Genomic DNA, 22,698 nt, shown 5'->3' with positions numbered 1-22,698 from the left:
CAATAAGTCAGAAAATCGCAGCGAATCATGGGCCGGCGCTGATGAGTCCTCCATATTCTCACATGAGTACGAGATTGACTTTGTGAGGGATGCCGTCCTCTTTTACTTGCTTTATATTGCATTTGCTTAACATTGCATGACGAGAATACGAGAGGGGAATACGATTCGTGCGCGCGCCGATGCACTCGTATTGCACGATGATAATGAACATTTCCATTTGAACATACACTTGCCACTGTATAATCAAATGAGTACACAGGGCCGTACTGAAATTGCAATGAATGCGAGTGATGAAAATGTTTACCCCTCAACACTGATTTATAGCAATAATTCCACTCAAACAATATTGCAAATATAATATTACACACTTCTTTCTCAATGATTGGCCCGAAAAAAACCCAAAAAATAAAATGTACCAATCTAGTGTTAATCCATATTGTGGCATATAAAGTACCTCATTTAGTGATTTCAAAGCGAGGTAAAAAAAAAAAAAAAGTCACTCTGGCACATAATTATCAATCAGCTTGATTATACAAACACAATCTCATGCAAACAGCCAGCCGTGGGGAAAAAAAAAAAACTTCTTGGATTTACAAACGTGTAATGTGTGTTTGTCGTGACAGCCATCGTCGAATCGTGTATTAAACATGACATCACGTTGACAATCGGTGTGCGTTCGACGACTAAGCGTCCACAAAACTTCGAGTGCCGTGGTGACGTGGGATTGAGAAACCACAGCTCATTAAAAAAAATATTGTTTTTGTTCTGTCAAGGGTACGAATGTAATTAAATCCATTTTTTCCACATGTATTAATTGAAACTGTGGCTGAGGGCCATGATTGAAATGCAAACTGCAGTCACATGACCATCATCAATTCACATAACCAAAAAAAAGACAAATGACATTCATTGATAAGCTTCCTTGTGTTCTGAGATCCAAAGGCTTATCTCTGCGTCAGTGCTCTTCCAAAATGTTCTAAATAAAATTGCGAGTATCCGTCTCCGAAGGGCTGCTATCCATTGCCTCTTGTCTGACGGTCTGGACGTCGTTTTATCTCCTCTTACAGATTTGCAGTTTGGGAGAGGGCCAGAAAAGATCCAAAAGAACACAAAGTGGACTTCAATGGACCATAAACACACACACACACACGTTTTGTGCATAATACACAAACTTGGCACCGTTGCAAAAGCCGCCCAAGGGCAAAACTAGCCCGTCCTTGGTGTTTCTTTCTGCGATGATCAGAGAAGATGGATCTGTTTGGTCTTACGTCCCAAATTGTGATTTAAAAGATGAGAAGAGGCGTTTTAGTAGATAGGGGAGAGTTCAGGAGGTTTTGACATTTTCGATTGGAACGCTGAATAAGTGAGGACCGAGAAAAGAACCTTGAGGGACCTCGGTCATGTTACGCTCGTTCTTCTCAGCTCAGACTTTGAAAGATGAGCCACACTAACCTTCATTCCGCTTTGTTATGAGACACAATGACGGTGAGTGTTCCAAAAAAGAAAAAAAAATCCAAGTGCCTGATGATCATTTCGGGCTTCGTCCATTTTCATTACAAATTCACTATTGGCTAGCCTGGAGAAAGTGGCGTCAACGCTAGTAAGAATTAATGACCCGCAGACACAAATGTCCAAACACCACAAAATGCTGAGCAATGAAAGCATTAGGACTAAAAAAAAACCGAAAAAACAAGCGGCCTTTGTTTTACCGACATGGTGTTGTGAGCACCGCGGAGGGTGAATGGAAAATGAGACAACCTTTTCAAAAGTAAGTACGGTTAATCCATCAGACGTCAAGCCTCATTACGGCTACTGGTGCCACCTTCGAGGGAGGCCTTTATCTCGCCTTCCCGTTCTTATTAGTAGCACTCGAGCAAACGATGGCAACCGTAGTTACTTCATCCCACAGTAAAGTCATTTTCTGGCCTACATTGAAAGTGCATTAGCCACTTTTCAAACACGAATAGGACACAAGGATAAGAATAATTGGGACAACTACAACGGTGTCGTAGGGTCTTAAAATGAGAGGCGACCACGTTCTGACGAGACTGCTAATTACTTGGTGGAAAAAGAAAACGAGAGAGGACTGAGTAAGGAACCTTGGGGTGCGCCGTATATAAACTACCTTGAGAATAAGGTTTAGGTGAAAGAATTGGTTTTACACCATCTGTCAATTATTTTTGAATTCTTATCTTTGCTGTTATAACACACCATATTAATAGAATCAATCTATTAATTGAATAATTAGATGAAAAATGTTTGCATTAAATTTTACTTGAACATATTTTTCTCTCCAATCATCATTTGTTCATTTATTTTGTATTGTATTGTATTTTGAATTTATTTAAAATGCCAAAACCCCTCCTGTTTTAAACAGAAGGTGAACTTGAGAGGGCCGAGCTGTGAACCCTGGGGTACACCACCTTGGGAAGTGTACGAGTTTTGCTATGTATGGTTAGTTCCCATCTTAAAGTGGCAACAGTTTCCACTCTTCCAGGAAGTGCCTCTTTTGTTCTAATTCACCCAAAAGGTGTTTGATGGACTTTTATCCCACACCTAAACATATCCAGAAATTCTTTCATGGCTTCAGAGCTGTGCACTGGAACTGTTCCCACTGGGCTAATTCATCAAAATGTCTTGCTAAGAAGAAAAATGAAGCTTCAGTGGCAACTAATGGGCCTCGTCCAACCCTCCATTGATTAATTAATTGATTAAGTCTTGATGCTTTTATCCATCTGGAAATGTCCAATAGTACCTGACAGAGGCCTTTTTTTTTTCCCCTTCCAGCTGCAGTGTCCTCCATTTCACTGACAGCCGCCAAATCCCAAATCATTGCTGCATCTATTTTGGGAAAGCGGAGCAATTTTAGGGGAGGTGGTGACACAAAACACAGGAGCATGAGGTGCACCATCTGTATGCTGTATTATTAATATTTCCATATTAAAGAGCCTCACACACTTCCAGAGAAAGAAGGCCGCCGCATTGAGGATGAGACGGTTTCAGCACGATGCACAACCCAATTGACCCGTCAAGAATTTCCACATGGTTGCATTTATTGCAAGTGGCAATGCGGCCTGTCGGCTCTTAAATCGAAGAGAGGTCGACGGAATGGGGCATAAGCGTACAAAAGACAAACTATTACAGCCTAACGGACCGTTACTTTGAGTCTGGCTTTTTTTTTGCAGAGGACACACTTGCAGTACCTCACGGGAGCCAGCAGAGGTCAGCGGCCAACAGTGTCAGGACCCCAGCGATGTCGAGGTCTGACAAAAATCATACAAAGATGGCAAATTAGCCCATCGCTAAAGTCAGACGGGGGCGGGGCCTTCAATTATCACCACGGGAGACAATGACAGTCGGTGACATTTTCAACAATGCCGTAGTGCACTGTGTCATTTATAAAGTGGGGATTCTGACATCACTTGACAGAATGAAAGGTACCAGATCGAGCCCGACACTCGGATTAAGCCGCTTCTATAAAGGCCAAAGAGACAGAGATAGTTTTTTGGTGCGTATTCATTCAAATATTCCATTTTCCAGGAATGACTGCACCCTGTGGCATCTTCAAACTTTCATTGTGTGTTTGCAGAATTTGAAATGCTGCTCTCCAGGCTAAAAATAACAAACGCGAGCATCGCAGGTCATCCAATTAGACAGCCAGGCGGCCGTTTCTCGTCGCTCGCCTGCGAGTGCCTTTTCTATTTACACTCCGTAGACAGTAAACAATCGCCAGCGGAGGCGCTGTCATGCGCACCCCATCATCGCTATGTCGAAGGTTGCTAAACAACTCGGCGCCCGCGAGAGCGTCCCAATCAAACCGCTTGACTTTTCACACGCACACACCGTCATCCACTCGTCGGCCCCGCAGACGAGCCTATTTCTATCAAATGGATCTCGTGGCTCCTTCGGCGTACTCGCGGCTAATTGGGGCCTGATGACAAAGTGCTCTCGAGCCACAGACACAATGAGCCTGGCGTCAGCCAACACAAATGGATCCCCGCAAGGCTACCACAGATAACATCGCTGCCAGAGCCTTCCCGAAAACCCCGCAGGAGATTTTCCTTCCCCGCCTTTTTCTTCAGGCGCTGGCACGGACCGATGCGGAGAGGGGGGCCTAATTAAGCCACATTCCTCCAGGGGGAGTCTTCGAGAGCAGCTGCATTATTTGCATAGACCGAGTTGCGGCCAGGTTGCTCTTTTCTTCTTCTCAGCCTCGAGGACATGCGGGGGACAGTGAAAATCGTTGTCTAATTGCATCCTCGGTGGTCAAATCCATTACGCCATGATGACGCAACGTCACCTTCCCATTACAGTGATCAACACGTTATTAAGTCTTTGGCACTGCCAATGAACAAAATGAGCATTATTATCTTTGTAAAGGATTAGATCATGCAAGTGTGGCAAATGACTTTTCAGCCTGAATGGTTAAATTAAATACAATTTCCCGTGATTGGGAAAAAGAAAAAAAAAAGGCGGCGTTGTCCTTGCGGGGGCTCCCTCGGCTCAGCTCGAGTAAGTAAGCGGACGCCATTCTTTTCCCGTTGCCATTCTTCACAAACACAAAGCTCGGCCGGCCTGACAGAAGCATTTACATAAGCTCCCTTATGCCAGCATTGTGACGATAATAGGCGTGTGATCTCCAATGTCAGCAAATGGAAAAATAAAAATCCCTTCGCCCATACAAATCGTCGGCCGCGGCGTTGGCCTGCGTTATAATTGGCCGCAGAGGTCAGGCCGGCACAAAAACGTGTCTAACCCCGACACACCCTAAAAAAAATATATCAAATGATCCCGGCTGAGGCGTGACTCTTAAATCTGCACAAACATGTTTAAGTTTTCTGTGTTAAGACGTCTTGAATGTTTTTCATGAATACTCGGCGCGCCTCTTTGTCGCTATGCATCATCTCCACTCACTAAGATGACCATGATAGAGGCCTGACCTTGCACCAATGTCACCATGATAAATTGCCTTTTATATAACGCAAGCAAAAGCACAACGACCTAACAACATTCATTCATTGTTTGTTCATTTATTGGCTCTATTCATTATTATTACCCCATCTATTTTATAATTATTATTATTAACCTATCTATTTAATTTACTCAGATCTATTCCTCTCATCGTTTTTGTCGTGTACGATATCTATATTGTTTGTTTATGTATTTAATTGCTGGCAAATGAATTTCCCCGCCGAGGATCAATAAAGCATCCATCCATCCATCCATCCATCCATCCATCCATCCATCCATCCATCCATCCATCCATCCATCCATCCATCCATCCATCCATCCATCCATCCATCCATCCATCCATCCATCCGATTAAGACACTGAAATGATTAAACGAGCTAATAGTGAAATTGATTTTCAAGTTTACCGCTCACTATCTTGCAACCGATTGCCCCCCTCCCGTGTGGTAATGTTACACCTCAACTGTGGGCATAGCCGGCGGCACAAGCGTGTTGCGCACTGTGATTCTTATGCAGATGAGAGACACGCCGCATCCAGGGAACCTGGCCAAGCCTCCCTCCCACGCCGCTCAGCCCCAAGGCACAACTACTTATTTATGTTTGATAGACGATTACACGGAGTTCTCGCTCACCTTGCAGCCGTTGCTTATGAAACATGAGGAGATTCATGAATACTTGATGTAGGCCTTGTTGTTCTGCACACGCTCCCAAGCTCAGTAAACAAAAGAATAAAGCCAAACCTGCAACAGAAACATTTTGTGAGATAGCATGCGGGGGGGGAAATACATCTCTTTGTTTATTTATTTAGATTCCATTATTATTCAGGTAGAAAAAAAGGTAATAATTATATTGTATTAATAGTAATAAATATATTCATATATTATGTAGAACTATAAATGCCACCGCGCCTGAAGAAAAACAATGTATTAAATTTGGATAGATTCATTCATTCATTCATTCATTTATTTATGTAACTGCTGGCATCTGAATTTCCTCTTCTTGAAATAAAACATGTGTGACCATAATAGTTGCCATTCACCACCAATCAAAAGTGTCTCTTCCCATTTATTTGAAATGTGGGGTTCAAACTAATTTACATGGTCTCTTTTTTTCCTTCAAATTTTCATTTGTCATAGATAGGTCTGGAACGTAATGAATAGGGCATGGCTGTGAAGAAAGAAAAAAAAAAAGAAAAAAAAGGATTTAATAGTCAGCAAAGCAATAAAAAAGTGGTCCAACCAAAGAATGGAGGTAAAAGGCACATACGTGTGAATGTCACACCTGATATTAGCTGAAGGTTAGGCAGCACTTGGCCAAATTCGTAGAGCTCAGAACGGCTTAGTCATTATCGCTCAATTAAACATTCTTTACCTCAGGAGACCATCTCCTGCCGTTGCCAGGGAAACCAGCGGGCCTCCCTGTGTGCCTGGCATTCTAGATCTGCTCCGATTTGAATGTTTGGATAAGATTTTTCTGAGCTACCCTTGGACCTGACATTCAAGTTAGACTGCTACGTTAGATGTATCAAACAGCAGATTGGACATTTTTTTTTGCCCCACCTCAAATAAAAAATGGAGTGTTCTTAGAACTGTATTTAAGGCTTAGACACATTCTTGACATTATGAGATGTTTATTGGACTAGATAAAATTTCAGTTGAATGAAGGAATCCAATTCCCAATTCAGAAGGGGATTTTATTTCTTCCATAGCCTTGATGTTAATAACCTGTTGGGAAATATTTGAACACAAAAAGTGCAGCAACACTTGTAGACAGACAATATCACATGTCACAAGTGTACCTAATGAAGTGTCCCTTGCGTGTGTACTTTGTCCATTTAAACGGCATCATTAAATCAGAGTTAATCTTCTCTTTGATGAAAATGTATTTTTCCCAGCACATAAGAACGCACACGCGAGTGAGCGGCAAACACTCAAATGCGATCTGATCATCTCATTAGAAATTCTCTCAGTTGAGTCGCTCCATAAGATGAGTGGAAGGGGGGGGGGGGGGGGCATGATATATGGAGCTTCAAAAAGGAGGCTAATGACTGGAGTTGAGTTAATTAATCTCGCTAAAGACGCAGAGGGCACACATACACAAAAACACACACAAACACACAACTATTAACGTCAGCGTATCACCAGTCAATGGAGACAGCAAGAGTGCCTCCTAGTGGATGGCCTTTCCCCAAGGCCTCTCGAATGTTGTCAACTTGAGTCGGGACTCTGGATGACCACCTGATGTTTTTCCATCAGCAATGCATTACTGTTGCCGTCAAACATGGACCGGAACCCCGCAGCCGAGGTCAAAGGGTTGCTTGCTCCGTAATAGCCCGCAATTCTATTTTTTTTTTTCTCCATAAACGCCATTTCATCCAGAAATCCATTTGTGCCGGAGCACCTGCGGAGGGTGCAGTGAGAGAAAACGTCACGCTTGCTCATCTTTCACTTCCCAGTCAAAATTGCTGGTGGCTTGACTACTACTTTGCCACAAAGTGCCTTTTAGGAAGCCGTTTTGCTTGTCAACGTGACGTCTTTAAAGAAAAAATGTCACTTCACTGTCACTTCACTCTTGCAAGGGAATCTAATCAGTAGGCGTGTTTGTTTTAATATGTTAATATGCATGTTCCTTGTGATGAGATTTTTTTTTTTATTCAGAGCAAGTGGGGCAGCTCCCCACCACATCCAGCAGGTGGCACTGTAGTGAAATGAAACCTTAACCACAGTCACTAATAACATGAAGTAACATTTTATCACTCATTGGTGGGGGCAAGTGAGCCAGTGCCCCTCCACATGTAATTAATAGTAATGTTGCACTAGGGGCAGGTGGACTAGTGCCCTACTAGATCCAGCAGAGGGCGCTGTGGTGAAGTGAAGAAGATAACCACAGTCACAAACGACTTATGTATAACCTCCAAACACCTTCCTATATTATTTTTCCAATTTTTCTATATGTCACAATCACTGCTTATCATCATCATCATCTCCGTCTTCATCCCAGGGAGATGGATGTTTGCTTGCCACATAGTCAACGTATGAGCCGAGTGGGTGTGTGCATTATTTATCACGTGCGGCATGTTGAGGTTATTGCGGCTTTCCGCTAGAAAGCTTCCGAATGAAATCTGCATCACAAATGCGCATGACTCACTCCTGTGTTTACCCCAGTGGAAAATAAAAATAAAAATAAAAAAGCTTCGAGACAAGAGTACACGTCGAAATCCCATTAACCTACGGCTGCATTCGAGCGCCGATGTTGTGGATACGTTTCAGGTCGCGACACGACATGGCATGTATCCCGGATAAATGCGTAGGTTCACGTCATTCAAATACGTCAGCTGTCAGCTGAAGGGGGGACAAGATGACATTATCGTTTTCTTTGCATTCTTGCACTTGACAAATACTCCCCAAAAAAGCATTTTCATTTTCAAAGCATTACAAATAAATACTCGCTAGCTGCTGCCTCATTGTAAACTCAGCAATCTGAATCTCATGATAAATCACCTCAGGATTCAATTTGGCGTATTTTTTTCTATTTTTATTCAAGTGCAGAGTAGAAAATATGGAGAGGATCATTTTTACCCCCGACGGGCTTTTGTTTACTCTGCACACCTGGCAGCCACTCGTTGTTGACTCTGCGGAGGCCAGTTGGATTTGGAAGGGTTCCACGCGGGTACATATCGAGCGGGACCAAAAGTGGACTGCTCCTGTCGCCTCGGCTGCACGTCACGGCCAGTCGATTAAAAGCGGAGCGCTCCGATGAGGCCGTACGGCACAAGCGACAGCTGCGCGAGGACACTTGAGTGGGATGGAGAGGTGAAAAGATACTGGTGTAATTTGCCGCAGCAGTCCCAGAGAAGAGCGCACACCTCTGCCAAGACCCGTTGCAGAAAGCTCGACGGCTCGACTCACTTCATAATTATTCACACTTTTTTGGGACCTTTCCATTCGAATGAGGATTTTGAATTCACGCATGTGAAAGGAAGACGAAAGTAATATAAGTCATGTGACGCAATGCAAATTAGAGTCTGTAATATCGGAATGGAAGGATTAAAAAACCCCAAATTGAATTACGTTTATTTAAATGTAATAAAAAATAAATCAATTTCAAAAAGATTAAAAAAATACTAATTAAATGTAATTTATTTAAATTTAATAAAAAATAAATCAATTAAAAATATAATTGAATAATAAATTGATTGAAAAAATCATAGATTTGGGAAGTATTTTGCCGAACAAATAAAATCTGAATATCAGGATCATAATTCAATCAAAGAAGGGAGGCTGATGAGACGTGGTTGGATTATAATGCTGTTGCCATGGCTACCTATCTTGGTGACAAAATGAAGAGCCTTTCAAGATTATCTGGCCTGGCACCTGAGATAGAGGTCCAATCATATTTCAGGGGTGTGGGGTGGTGGTACCCCCGAGGCCCCCCCCCCATCTGCTATGTTCAGTTACTTAGAACCTTACTATTTTGGACTTCAGTTGTGTGTGTGTGTGTGTGTTTTGTCTGACATGAGGTGACAGAGCACCACTCTCAGGAGACACCGATCAGCATCACTATAGAGGAACACTCCGGGGATGGAAAAGTCTCACAGGTAGACGTCCACCGTCGGCAACCTGTCCCTGACAAGTCTACTGGACCGATGTGTGCACACACACACACACAAACCCGTCTGGCGTCCCTCTATCATCGTCGGTCTCACCCAAGCGAGATGCCGCATGCGCCAGTCTGTGCACAAGGCACTCACTCATTTTCAATTACCGGGCGGGCGGGCAGCCGCTGTTCCCAGACAATAGCCGGCCAAACTTGATTAGCCGTTCCCACGGCGTCGGCGGAACAGCAGATGAAGTCGGCACGGGCGTCGCCTCGCTCAAGTGATTTTGCCAGCAGATCTTGTTTTCCGTTGGGTGACAGAAGACTTTTAACGATCGACTAATCGATATCGTCGCCTTATTTTGGGCCGAATAATGCCACTCAAAGTCAAAAATGTGTCTCATGGACCTAAAATGGATGTTAGCGCTGATGTTGACGGATATTACCATCATGATCAACTCACACTGCCTTTGATTATGCCGACTCATCACTTTCAGTAAATTTACACAGCGGGCAGACTCCCCCCCCCCCTCTTTTTGTTGTGATGTTTGTGCCACTTGTCATGTGACTCAGTGGCGGCCACTTAACAAGTCGGCTCAGCCAGCACGACCTGGCCAGCGGCGTACACAAACACACAAACAGCTCGGAAAGATGCCAGGTTGACGACCATACAACGGCATTGTATAAAAAGCACGTCAAATATTATATATACAATACATTTTTCCTGTCAAAATGTATTAAAGTAAATATGTTGCTGGAATTTAAACACAAATGCTAATAGAACACAGCTAATTGTTGATTTAGTCGAAAGTTTGCGTTAGCTGTCATTTTGGAATAGCAATTTAACAAAAAAAAAAAAAAAAAATCAAGTGCTTTCCTGGGTCAATGTCAGTGATCGTAATTATTAAAAAATGTTGTATTATTGCATGTGACAATTAAATGTAAGGTGTCAGCTCGCGGCCAGAGCGGCTGAGCGACTTTGTTACTATAGCAACAATCAGCCGTTGAGGTATCTGCAACATCACTTTCGTGGCATCACGCTCAAGACCAGCTTGTGTTTTGTTATTTATTTTTTATTTTTTTTCCCCACACAGTCATGTATGCGTCGAGGCCAGCTCGGAGTCATCCGGGCTCGGCTTCAGCTCGGCGTATTAAATAAATATTTAGGGGACGCGGGCCGGGCACGCTCGCCACGTGAGGTCACCGGCAAAGAATACGGGAAGAAAGTCGCAGGGCGGCAAGAGTGAGAGACAGAAGGTGCGTTCTTTTTCCACCTCATCTGACAACTGCGCAATGTGAGGCAACAGCTGAGACTTGGACTCAAGCAAAACACGCCATCTGCCGCCACGAGACACCCGCCATCTTGTTCCTCGATATTAATACTCGACGCCCCAAGTGTGGATTGGAACTGCAGATTTCGTAGTTTAGAGAAGGTATTGTCGAGTGGTGGTCCGTGGCCCTCTAGTGGCCCGTGGCGGTATTCCAGGAGGTCCGCGAAATTGGAAATAGCAAATAATTGTAGCATTTTTAAAAATAAAGTTAAAAATATATATATTATTCAAACTTGATTTATTTTCCCGCTAATTTAGTAAATAATTTAACCAACTAAATTATGTCAAATTTAGCTGCGATTCCCAAAATAGACATACAGATGCAAATAAATAATTGTGGTTTCTTTATCGGCAGGTTGAATAATTTAAAGGTGGAAAATGTCGCATCCCTCGATTTTATTTCTTTATTTTCTTTTGGTCACCCCTATTTCATACTTGTTCATCCTTCATAAATATTTAAAGGACAAACGTAGCCAAAGGGCCAATTGACCCAGAAAGAAGTTGCGCTTCTCCCGCTACTTCAGCCCTCTCCACATACTCGCGGGCCAAGCCGAGAGTGGAATCTGCCACGAGGATACGAATCCAGTCAATGAGAGCAATCGACGCCGTCACGAGAGAACGCCGGATGAGGTTTAATGCTTTCTTTGCTGAAGATATGAAGAAGCTTGGCGCACATATTTGTTAGCGTTAGGAAATGATTAGCATTCCGTTAGATTCAATTCAAAACCGTGACTGTGTGCGAGATAAATACGACATCGGGTATTGCTGTCAAAACTTTGCACTTGTCGGTGTCACGGAGGAAAACAACTTTTCTCCAACCTGAATAAATTCGTCCTTTCAAAACGTTGCTTGTTGACCTTTCACCATTTCTGCCGCCCCTCACGCCCGCACGCCAGGTTATGGAGCAAGTAGGTGTTCACAGATGATGTCTGTATATGAGGAAAACATTTCCAAAGAAGAACAGCCAGACTGGAGACGAGCCGCTAGAATGTTGTGATATTTATCGGCACAATAGTTTAATGTCAAACCGTTTCATGTACTTAAATCATTATTTGTTCCTTTCCGGATGTTTGGACAGATTGTACGTGCGTGTGGGCTCATTTTTTATTGTAAACACAACTTCAACGTTTATTGTGTACTATTATTGTAGTTTAGGGACAAAAAGTATTGGGACACATCTTAATTAGTTAATTAGATTAAACTCATCAGTCATTGGTGCTGAAGGATGGATGGACGGGCGGAAAGATAGGTAGGTAGGTAGGTCGGTAGGTAGCTTGCTAGCTAGATCGATAGATCGATAGATAAGATTAGATTAGATGGGCACGCCCGAGCCCCAAGTGGGCCAGCTGCTTTTATTTTAAATTCATTGTCGAAAGAATTGGTAAAAGTTCCCATAGTAAAAGTTTCTCTCAGACTGTGGTCTTTAATTTTGGCCAGTTTTCAGGTCACCATCAGTGATTTAAATCATGATAAATGTGCTAGCAACTGGGAGCTGAATCAAGTTAAACACACACACACGCACACGGGTACACTTTGCATCAGGAGCAGTTCACACAGTCGAAGCTAGAGGGCGCTGTGGACATTTAATAGGAAGGTCTCGAGCACACACACATGCACACGAAAACGTGCACAGGTGACACATAAATATCTTATGAGATGCTCAGGGATTGCATTTGACAAAGGCGCTGTTGGGACGGCCACGAGAGCGGAAGGGGAGTATTTAAGGGCCCCCTTTGGAGGGATCAAACCACCCAATTGACACATCAAGCCAAAGCGCTACACTATCAATATGTCAGCGTCACGTATCTGCTTCTCTTTCTTTCATCCTCCAAATCCAAGTAGCCCTGCAGTCTAAACTCGTATTTAACAATGGCTTTTTGTTTTTTTTCTCTCAAAAAATAGACAATTTGGCTTCCTGAAGGGTGATGCAGGGTACTTCACATTTCCTTATCGACAATGAGGTGGCAAAAAAAAAAAATTAAGCAACAGCCGACACGAATTTTAATTTTATCTTTAAGACATACAAAAAAAAAAGTCTGAATGCGTGTCTTTGAATAGTCTTTTCTTGTCTCTGTATAGTCCGTGTCCGAGGAGCGATGACTTGGTTGGTCTTTTTTAAGCACTGCCGTAATCAACAGATGGTTAGAATTTTTTCTTTAACAATTTTCTTTTTTTGCAAAGAGTAAGCGCAGATGCTAACTGGATTCGAGTCGATACACTTTTGATTTAAAAGAGACGAAATGGAAAAATATCAACCTCGCTTTTCCTTTTCTACCCAGCAATTGAAAGCTCTAATGATCACTCAACTCAATCAACTCTTAAGCCTTTGTCAAATGACAAAAGTACTGCACGTCTCCTGATTTCACTCAATACATGATTTCTTTGTATTACGAGCTTTTCTTCTTTGAGTACATCTCACAATTGCACAAATGACAACCTAAACTGCTACGTTGAACCTAAAACATAACGTATATGAAAATAAATAAAAAAATCCCATCGGCAGGCAGAAAATAAACGTCCGCCAAGGCCAAACAAGCAATTGTATCATTAGCGTCCGTCTGCAAAGCGACGCGCTTTTCGCTCTCGACTTTGCCCGAAGGTAAACTCGCATAGGCTGAAGAGAAGCGAGCCCCTTGAGGAGTCCGGCGTGCATTATTGATTATGATTAGTGCTTGGGCAGCCCCACCGTACGTAATGTTACATCTCCCTGCCATGAAACCAAGCAACTACAATTTCATTTGGACTCCATAAATTGATTGAATAAGGCTACTTGGCTTAAAATAAAAACAAAGGAAGGCTATATAAGACGCCGGGAGGACTAAACACGCTCCTCGGAGTGAAAAACAATATTAAATATGTAAAAACCAAGGTTGAGATGAGAGTCAAGGGCGCACGTGGAGAACTTTTATTTGCACTTTTCATATTGTTGCTGCTTTAAAAATGACCCTCACATCTTAGCCTCAAGCTAAAATGGCTAACTTTAGGGGGTAAGGCTTCTACAGATTTTTTTTTTCTAAATAGGTGGGAGTCGCTAATGGTGTAGTGGTACACTCGTCTTGTGTGCATGTGTGGCCCAAAAAAAAAAAAAAAAAGTTTCTGGGTGGATGTCCCGCCTGGAACGACCCTTATGGACTAACCAAAATACAACTAAAAACAATTCGAGCGCCTTTGCACCGCATGCTCGGCCTCGGGTAACAGCGCCATAACAACCAAGCCAGAGAGGAAATGCGTTTTGACAAGTAAAAGCTTGACTGCGCAGCAAAACAATACACACGTTTAGCCGCATGTAAATATTTCCTCGACAATGTTAACCTCTCTCATTCGCCAGCGCCATGAGGTCGGAACAATATCGGAAGGCAAACTACATTGACTTGTGAGCAGCCGGTAATAGAACGCTGTTGGTCTGTCGAGAGCCGCAAAGGAGAACTCGGAAAAACCGTTTCACGCCGCCGCTCGCGGCAGAACTATTGTGCTTTGTTTGCCGTGACACCAACTCCACCCCCCCCCTCCCCTCGGGCGACTGGAGCGCTTTCCCAGCCTCACTTGAGGCCTTCCAAGGGAATAGTTGTTGTAGTGTAAATAAGTCAGGTTGCATCAGTGGTGCGATAATGCGTTTCTAATGACCGTCCGGAATGAAAAATCCTATCGTATGAGGCCGATGTAATTAATAAAGGCAAAGACAAACGGCACAACGATATGGGCCGAGCGCAACTAACGAGTTTGCGATATGGATTAATGCTGATTTGTTCCCGTGATGGACACACTGGAGTGCAGGCGGGAGGCTACAGGTGGAGGCTACAGGTCCGGTTCGGTCCACACACACGTTGTCAGTGTCTATTTGACTTTTCTCTTTAAAAATAAAATATATATATTTGGGAGGTGAGAGTGTATCTGGAATCTTAATTAGGGAAAGAAGATAACGTTTCAGGTAGATTTCAGGCTTCTGGTTGTAAGTGAAGAAAATCTAAAATGATCCCCAGAAGCATAACAAATTATAACCTGATGTGATGAGATTTGACAGCGATAGATAATGAGCATATGTTTGGTAAATGTTTGAGTTGGTATGACTTAGGATGAGATAAGGCAAACAAAAGTTTGTGATTGATTGAAAAAAAAGTATATATTTTTAGACCGTATTATTTATATTACAGTGGTAATTACTTTTATAATTTAATATGAACGGTGGCTAAAAAGTTTCACGTGGCGAATCTGTGTTGCCGAAATTCGATCAATGAGCTCCAAACGCGAAGGTACGTGATTATTGTTGATGTTTTGAAGGGTTGTAGTGAGGATTTCAGGGTGAAATGACTGAACGTTGTCCCCACTCGGGTGAAACGTGACTCGGTGGCGGCGATGCGGAAGATGGTCGCTGTGCGTAATTTACATGTGATGTTAGCGTGGCGTCTGCCCCCGGGCCGCGCCCGTGTCAGCCGGTTGCCGCTGCGTGCGCATGACAGCTGACATCGGTGGGCTGAGTCGGTGACAGCTTGTGCCTCGTGCACGCACACGCATGTAAACATACATCAACGCTGACCAACTGTGTGTTCCATTTTAACGCGTTGCTTCCCTCCGTTTGATTTGAAATGCAATTATACCATTGCCGTTCGGCTCCATTGAATTGTTTCATTTAAAAAAAAAAAAACGTCAATTTACTCGCTGTAATTTTGTTGATTAACATTTATTAACGTGAAATTTTTCGGATTTGATGCTTCGTACCAAAAGTTATTTGTGGAATCAGAGGAAAAAAAGTGAATCAAGGGTTCAAAAGTCCAACACCTCCAAAGCTCATTACATGCCGATCACATTAATTACAGATGTAATCACCTAATTAAACTTCTTTGTCTGGTTTGTTTGATCGTAACCTATTTAAAAAAACAACAAGTGAACGGCGTGCGTTTGCGTGCCATAGCTGAAGTCATCGCATGCGACGCATTCCGACACTCAAAGTGTGTAATTCATCTTCAACGCGAATAAAATTACAGAGTCGGACTTTAATGCTTTTCCATCTCCGTGGGCTAATTAGAGCCGTGGATTTTCTATTGCGTCGCTCGAGCTACAAATAAGCAACGGCAAATGCTAAATAATGCAAACCGTGCAAGATTAACCTTCATTTGTCCCACGATGCCGCTGCAACATCATGCAGACATTAAGAAAATCTACGAACGGTATGCAAAGAAGAAAAACAAAGGCGGCAGCTCAGGTCGCTTTTTTTTTTTGGACAGCAAAAGAATGAAGGATGATGAGTCACGGGCGCTGGAACCAACTGGCACAGCGAATGGACGACATCAACAATGTTGACGACACAGCTACTTAAGAAATTAGCCACTTAGAGAAGTACAGTAATGTAACGCATAAATCCTGCCCAGAGCAAAGCAGGCGGCGGGGGGTGTTATTCTCTATGAAAGGAACTAACCCACTCGGCAGACTCGGTATATAAATCGTCAGCGGCGAGGCTGTTTTCCCTCGTTACATTCCTTACATCTGACAGAGACTTTATCAGAGTAGGGCTAAAAATCAAGCCAACGCTAAGCTAACCGCAACCCCAAAGCAAATTTACTTGTGCCCGAACTCACTTCCATCTGAACCGCAACCCAACTGGATTTGACCTTTCATCCTGAAGTTAATAACGTAACCTTATCGGACCGATGCTGTTCCTTGAGATGCCTCACCTCATCTAGGCTCATCAGTGCGGCACTAATATGAGTCATTCTTGGCGCAGGAGAAAGAATATTTGAGTTCAATCTGTTGCGCTACAGCACAGCAACAGGGGATTCAATTTAGCGTTAGCATCAAGCGAGTGGACTGAAAGGCTACGCTAATGTGCTTGTTTCAAATACACAAAGTGTAATTGCTGTCATTTTATGTTTATTTTAACAGTAAACCTCAACTAGGAGTGCTAATCAACATCTTAAATGTTTTATAGATGTAATTAGTTTTCAACTAACAGAGGCAGCTCTTCGTGCTAGTGGTTAGCACGTTTGTCTCTCAGATCTGAGGTTCAGAGTTTGATTCTCAGCTTCTTGTATATATTTTTTCTTACTCCAGGAACTCTGGCTTCCTCCCATGTTCCACAAAAACTTTGTTAGGTTCAATGAGGACTCTCGATTGTCCGTAGGTGTGAATATGAGTGCTGGTTGTTTGTCAACGCGAGTTCCAAGGATCGACCCAAAGGATGGCTCCAAGAGACTAAAGACAATAAAGAAGGAATACAGAAAGGGTAGATAAACTATCTCGCTAAGTTTCATTCCGTTTAAAGATGCAATGTAACAGTGCGCGTGTGTTTTCTCCAAATCTCTTAGCTAACCTATCAATGTCTCACAAAATGAAAATACAATATACATTTTGATCCGCACATCCCCGGGCGCTGTGTAATTTGTAGTCGAAATTGAGTCCATAGATTTTAGCCTGTGGATAAAATATGCAGCAGTGAGTCCAAAGGTCTTTAACATCTCCCATGATGGACGCCAATAGTAGAGCTTGAGAAGCCTCCTACTCCCCAAAGAAAATATGCCAATATTCCCCCGAACTTAGCTTAGCTCACATTTGTTTTGGTCCCTAAATTTAAATGGCGGCGTCTGCTGTGTTTTTATTCGCCTAGTCAGGAGCGATATTTTGTGTCGTTCATTAACTGTCGCTGATATTTTCCACTCGCCGGGATGGGGCGCGCTTTTCTCGTCAGGCTATTTTGACAAATTGCGTCGCTGAGAAACGGTTGGAGGCGATGCTTTTAAAAGTTGACGTCCGAGGTGTTTTTCCTCCTCATGCTGATTGATCTGAGGTACCTCAGCCTCCGCTAATTTTGGTAAAACGCCGAGAGAGGTGACAGCGGATGCTGATAAAAGCTTTTACTCTGGATGTGACACAGCCCATTATAAGCGTTAACGTTTACGTGAAGAATGACTTGTTGGAAAGTTGTCAGCGGCATCATTTTATTACGACTTGTTTCGGGAAGGGAAGACGGATTGCACGTATTATTGTTTTTTTTCCCAAATCATTTGATTTTAAAAGTATGAATAATTTTCACAATTGTTGGGATTTTTTGGGGCGGGGTGATTTATTTTTAGATTTTTTTTTAATTTACATAAACTCCAAGTATGTTTGAATGTATTTGCAAGTGCGTTTTTCAAATATGTTTTCAGACTTTGAAGATTTTATTCCCATAATTTAATGAGTCACTTCACTGTACATTAAGATTTTTTTCTTTTTTTTTCTCTTTTCTGTCATCTATTATAATTTTATTATAATTCAACTATTATAACTTTATTTAATAAAATGTATATATTTTTTTCTTTTCATAAAACAACCAGGAGCATGGTGGCAAATGGGAATTTTGACCGAATGGTCAAAATGTTTGAATCCTAATTTTGCTGCCAAAAGTCGCAGTCTTCATCATTCAGTTCATTCGGCAATAAAACAAAGAGCGAGCCGGAAGTGAGGCCGAAAAGTGCTTTTTAATCAAGCCGAGAGCTTTCCAAGCCGCGAATTAACGAGCCGCGTTAGTAATCCTCCACCCCCGCTCTGCCACCGCATATGCGGGCGACTCTTCAGTAAATGATCTCGCAGTCGCTTGCTTGTTAGCCATGAGTGTCGGTCAGAGGTGAGTGCTTGTGTAAACTTGTCAGCGCTCAAAAGCTGGCGGCTGCCACTTCGCGTCGCGCCGGTCTGTCTGTCTGCCGCTTCGCCGGGCCGGGAGAGAACTTCACGCTCCATTTGCACTTAAATACACTCTGTTTAATTTGATGCGCCCACCTTGACGCCGCTTGACACGCCGTGCCTTGCTCGGAGGCTTTTGGATCGTCCTACTTGTACCGTATTTTGGCTCACACGAGAAATGAAGTTGTGAAAATCACAACTAGCCTTATTCTTACCCCGCCTTACTCTGATTATTCCGGTGCTCCAAATGGCAACAGGAAGGCAAAGTCCAAAGAGGCAATAAGCAAAAAGTACAATTAGGAGAGTTGAAATTGGCTTGAATTGAAAGTTAGAGCTAATTGGATTTGGCATCGTTAAAGTTCGCCGGGCTGACGCGTTGCCGATCGATAATGAGGTCGGCACCTCTGAGTCAGCGCCCGGCGTTTCCGATGAGGACTGGAGATTGCGGTGCTTGTGCAGAAGAAGCACGCTATTAAGGCGACGACCACAAGCAAGTCACTTTCCAGCTCGGCCCATTTTCTCCTCCCAGTTAATAACGCAGCGTGTTATTTTCCTCGTAGAGAACCGCCGAGCGGGAAATCAATCAAGTGTGAGAACAAACTCCAACCCGAGTGAAACGTCTGATGTTCAATATTTTCTCATTCAATAAAACATTCATACGCTCGGTAATTTAATATACGGCGTCCGTCCTGACATTTTTGTTGAGGTGACACGGGGTGGAATCAAATTAAGTTGGGAATTGCTTAAACCGCTGCTGTTGCATTAAATATATATGATGGGTATAGATCAAGTGACGCCATGTGGACCATCCATAATTCCTTGTCATATTTTGAATAATTAAACCTGAGCTAATAGGCTGATTTTTTTTAAGAACGTGTGATTGTAGCAATGCTAGCAAATGTTGACGCAAGGATTCCATTTTGAAGGATGTTTGACAACAATCAAAATGTGTTTATTGTCTTTGCATTATTGACTATATTTTATGCACACAAGCTTAGACTTTGGTACCTTGACTTATAAGTAGTGTTGCCACAGTTACTTTGAAAAAGTAACTTAGATAGTAACAATAATGATTATGTGATTTGTAACTTAGTTACTTTACCGATTTCTTTATTTTATAAGTAACGTAAAAACTTCACTTCTTGAATTTAAAAAAAAATTCTTGAATATTTGACTGATAACTATTTTAAAAAGTAACTGTTAGATTACAAGTTACTTTATTAGTTACTTTCAGCAGACATCAACAACCCTGCTGAACATAAAAATTACAACTGATTTTGCCCGTAAATTGTTTAAGGATAGAGTTTTTATTATAACAAAAAAGTCACTTGACACAAATGGCCTATGTTTGTATTTTTTTAACAAGTATTTCTCGATTTTAATTAACATAAATTTCATACATTGTATATAAAATTTAAAAATAAAAAAGAATAACTATAAAATTAATTAACATAAATATTTCACATACTGTATATAAAATTTAAAAATATCCATTTTATCTTGCATACAGTATTTTACTGTTAATACTACACTGGTATATATAAAAATATATACATGAAGGAATAAAAATTCCAGAGACCTCCTGCACTTTTCATTTTTGTTGCCAGTGAACAACACGTGTGTGGCTGCTCTTCAACAGCCATTTCAAACGCAAGCCAGTTTCCAGTTGAAACTCAATTCTGCCAGATGGGGAAGTGTTTAGCAAGAGTCATCGGTCCATAAATGACATTTCCCACCCGTGGCCTGCAGCACAACGCTCTGTCAAGACGTCACGTGGCAGGAGCAGGTTGTGTTCAAGGCTCTTTGTTCTTGTTCCTGTTCGATTGCCAACGCGCCGCGCCGTGCCTGTGCAGTGAGCGAAGCTTTGTGGTGCAAATGCTGAACTTTGCCTCGCCTCACTTGAAACGGGTACGTTAATTGGTGAAGGAAGCCTGCGTGTTGCTCGCCGGAGAACAAAAACAATTCATCATTGTTCGAGTAAGACCTCCTCGGCAGTCCGTGGTTAACGCTATCGCAATACAAAATGCTATAGACGGGCTAACGAAACTAGCGTTGATGTTGATGCAAAAATTGTCATTTGAACCGCTTCTATTTGGACAATAATGTCTGATATTTGAGTAGAAAAGTTTTGTTGGTGTTTTGCGGCACCGGATGAATTTAATGAAAAAGTTGCTTTAAAAAAATACATGGCAACATTTACAGCCTTTTTTCCGGTACGCAAGCTAGCAGCCTCTCTTTCCCCACACAAACTAACTTTTGCATATTTCTCCTTCAAAAGACGACATTTTTTTGCACTTGTAAAAATCACAGCAACACGTACTCCGTGGTTATTGCGAGCACCTTTCATCTCATTTGCACTCGGCTAAAAAGCAGGCCGAGCTCCCGCTCGCTGATCACATCCCGTTGCGCTAATGTTGCGACTCACCGACTTTTTGCCAAACGGTAATGATGCGAGTGGTCATTATGGGAATGCGCTGGCTATGCCTCGCAACAACCTGAAAGCCCGCCATGAGTTTCATGGGCTCATTTTGGGGATTACAAGATGGGTTTTTTTCTTCTTCTTTTTGCACCTTTGAAAATGCCGGCAGATGGCACGAGGCGGTGTTTTGACACGCTCGCTGATAGCACATCACACAATCATACGTACATGTGCAGCACGTTGCGCACATGGAGAGGAAAGAAAATGGAACGAACTGTAAATATTTTTGGGGGATGCCAAGTTGATCATTTTGTAATTTTCATTTGAATTTAAACCCCTTTTGATTACGCTTATATAAATATCTACAGTAGTGAATGAGTCAAGTATCTGTATCAAGATCAGTACTGAAAATAAAATAAAAAATATTTTCCTTGCTTAGTCGATTTGTAGCATAGCCCACCGCTAACGACTACTGCAGCCTCATCGTTTTGATCGAGTACGGACAATACCAGCCTCTATTTCTACCACATCGGTAAAGATTTTGTGACGTCGCCCATTATTTATAGTACGGAAGTAATTATAGTCTGGTAGACAATCATTTGATTAAAAAACAAGCGACACAAAAGTATCCGGGAAATAGACTTAATCAATATCGCCAACTTTAACAACAGCGGCCTATTCCGATAGAAATACGATTGTGTGACGATTAGCTTGTTGACAGTGGCCGAGCATCGACCGAATGGTCTTGCAGATATCTAATAGGCCCAACAAATGACCTTTGCTGCACAAATGGCCCTGCACAGTGATATTAGACCCGCGTGCGCACACACACAAACACTTACACTCACTTGGCCAACCCCGGAAGGAAGGTATTATTCAGCGGCAAACACGCGGGAGGGAGATTGTTTGCGCTGCGGGTGACCTTCAAGCATTGAGCGCCTGACATGTGTCAACATGTCTCAGCAACCCCGACGCGCCGCATATTCGCTTTCAATTGGCCGAGCGTGAACGAGCGAGCGTCACTCTCCTCCATCTTATCATCAGCTGCTAAGTGATGGAATATAGAGGTCGGCGCGTGCGCGGGCAAAGACGTGACATGTTTCGGAGCCGCGGGATAATAAGCGTGCGCAATCGAGGCCCCGATGTCAGCCCATTGCGATTCTCCCTCTCGGATCACGAGAGGGGATCACACGGACTTTTTTTTTTTTTTTTTCCTGGATGGCGAGGGGAGGTGAATTTAATATGGCTCTCAGAAAGCTATTTCCCACATCTAACCTCAGGCTTCCCTTTCAAGGTCAAACCACGAGAGCCGCTGCCTTCGCCTGCCGATTTCCGTCCTCCGCTACGGCGGCAAATGTGACGTTTATTAGGAGACTATTAGAACCGTCGCTGAGCTCCGGCGGTCCATTGCTTCCTTTTCTTCATTCGGTATTTGTTTTTCATAGCGACTTATACGTGTGACACATACACATGGACCCTATGCCATGCACTGTACAATAAATAAAAAATAAATAAATGGGCAAATAAAATACATAAATAATATAAAATAAATAAACAAATAAATAAATGGATGAAGGAATGGATGAATATAAATAAATAAATAACTGGATGAATAGAAATAAATAAATAAATAAAATAAGTCCAAAATTTCAAGGCAATAAACGTTGGTAAAATTTCAATTTTCACTTCTGCTGAAAAATTGTCTCTCTCGCATTTTAAATATACAAGT

The 22,698-nt window shown here is 42.5% G+C and overlaps 1 protein-coding gene across 2 annotated transcripts in view; it reads right to left on the bottom strand.

Annotated features, from left to right (window-relative positions):
* Nucleotides 1-22,698, bottom strand: part of hmg20a (high mobility group 20A) — a 71,233-nt gene that overhangs the window by 5,393 nt on the left and 43,142 nt on the right. For both annotated transcript variants that reach the window (XM_088379503.1, XM_088379501.1), the window contains exon 4: nucleotides 5,603-5,710. The gene's annotated coding sequence lies outside the window, so the exon portion shown is untranslated. The remainder of the gene's footprint in view (nucleotides 1-5,602; nucleotides 5,711-22,698) is intronic.

Source organism: Syngnathus floridae, chromosome 6 (assembly GCF_059516105.1).
Source record: "Syngnathus floridae isolate MCC-2025c chromosome 6, RoL_Sflo_1.0, whole genome shotgun sequence".
Lineage (NCBI taxonomy): Eukaryota > Metazoa > Chordata > Actinopteri > Syngnathiformes > Syngnathidae > Syngnathus > Syngnathus floridae.
The sequence above is the reverse complement of the archived record's forward strand: the minus strand, read 5'-3'. Positions and strand labels throughout refer to the sequence as shown.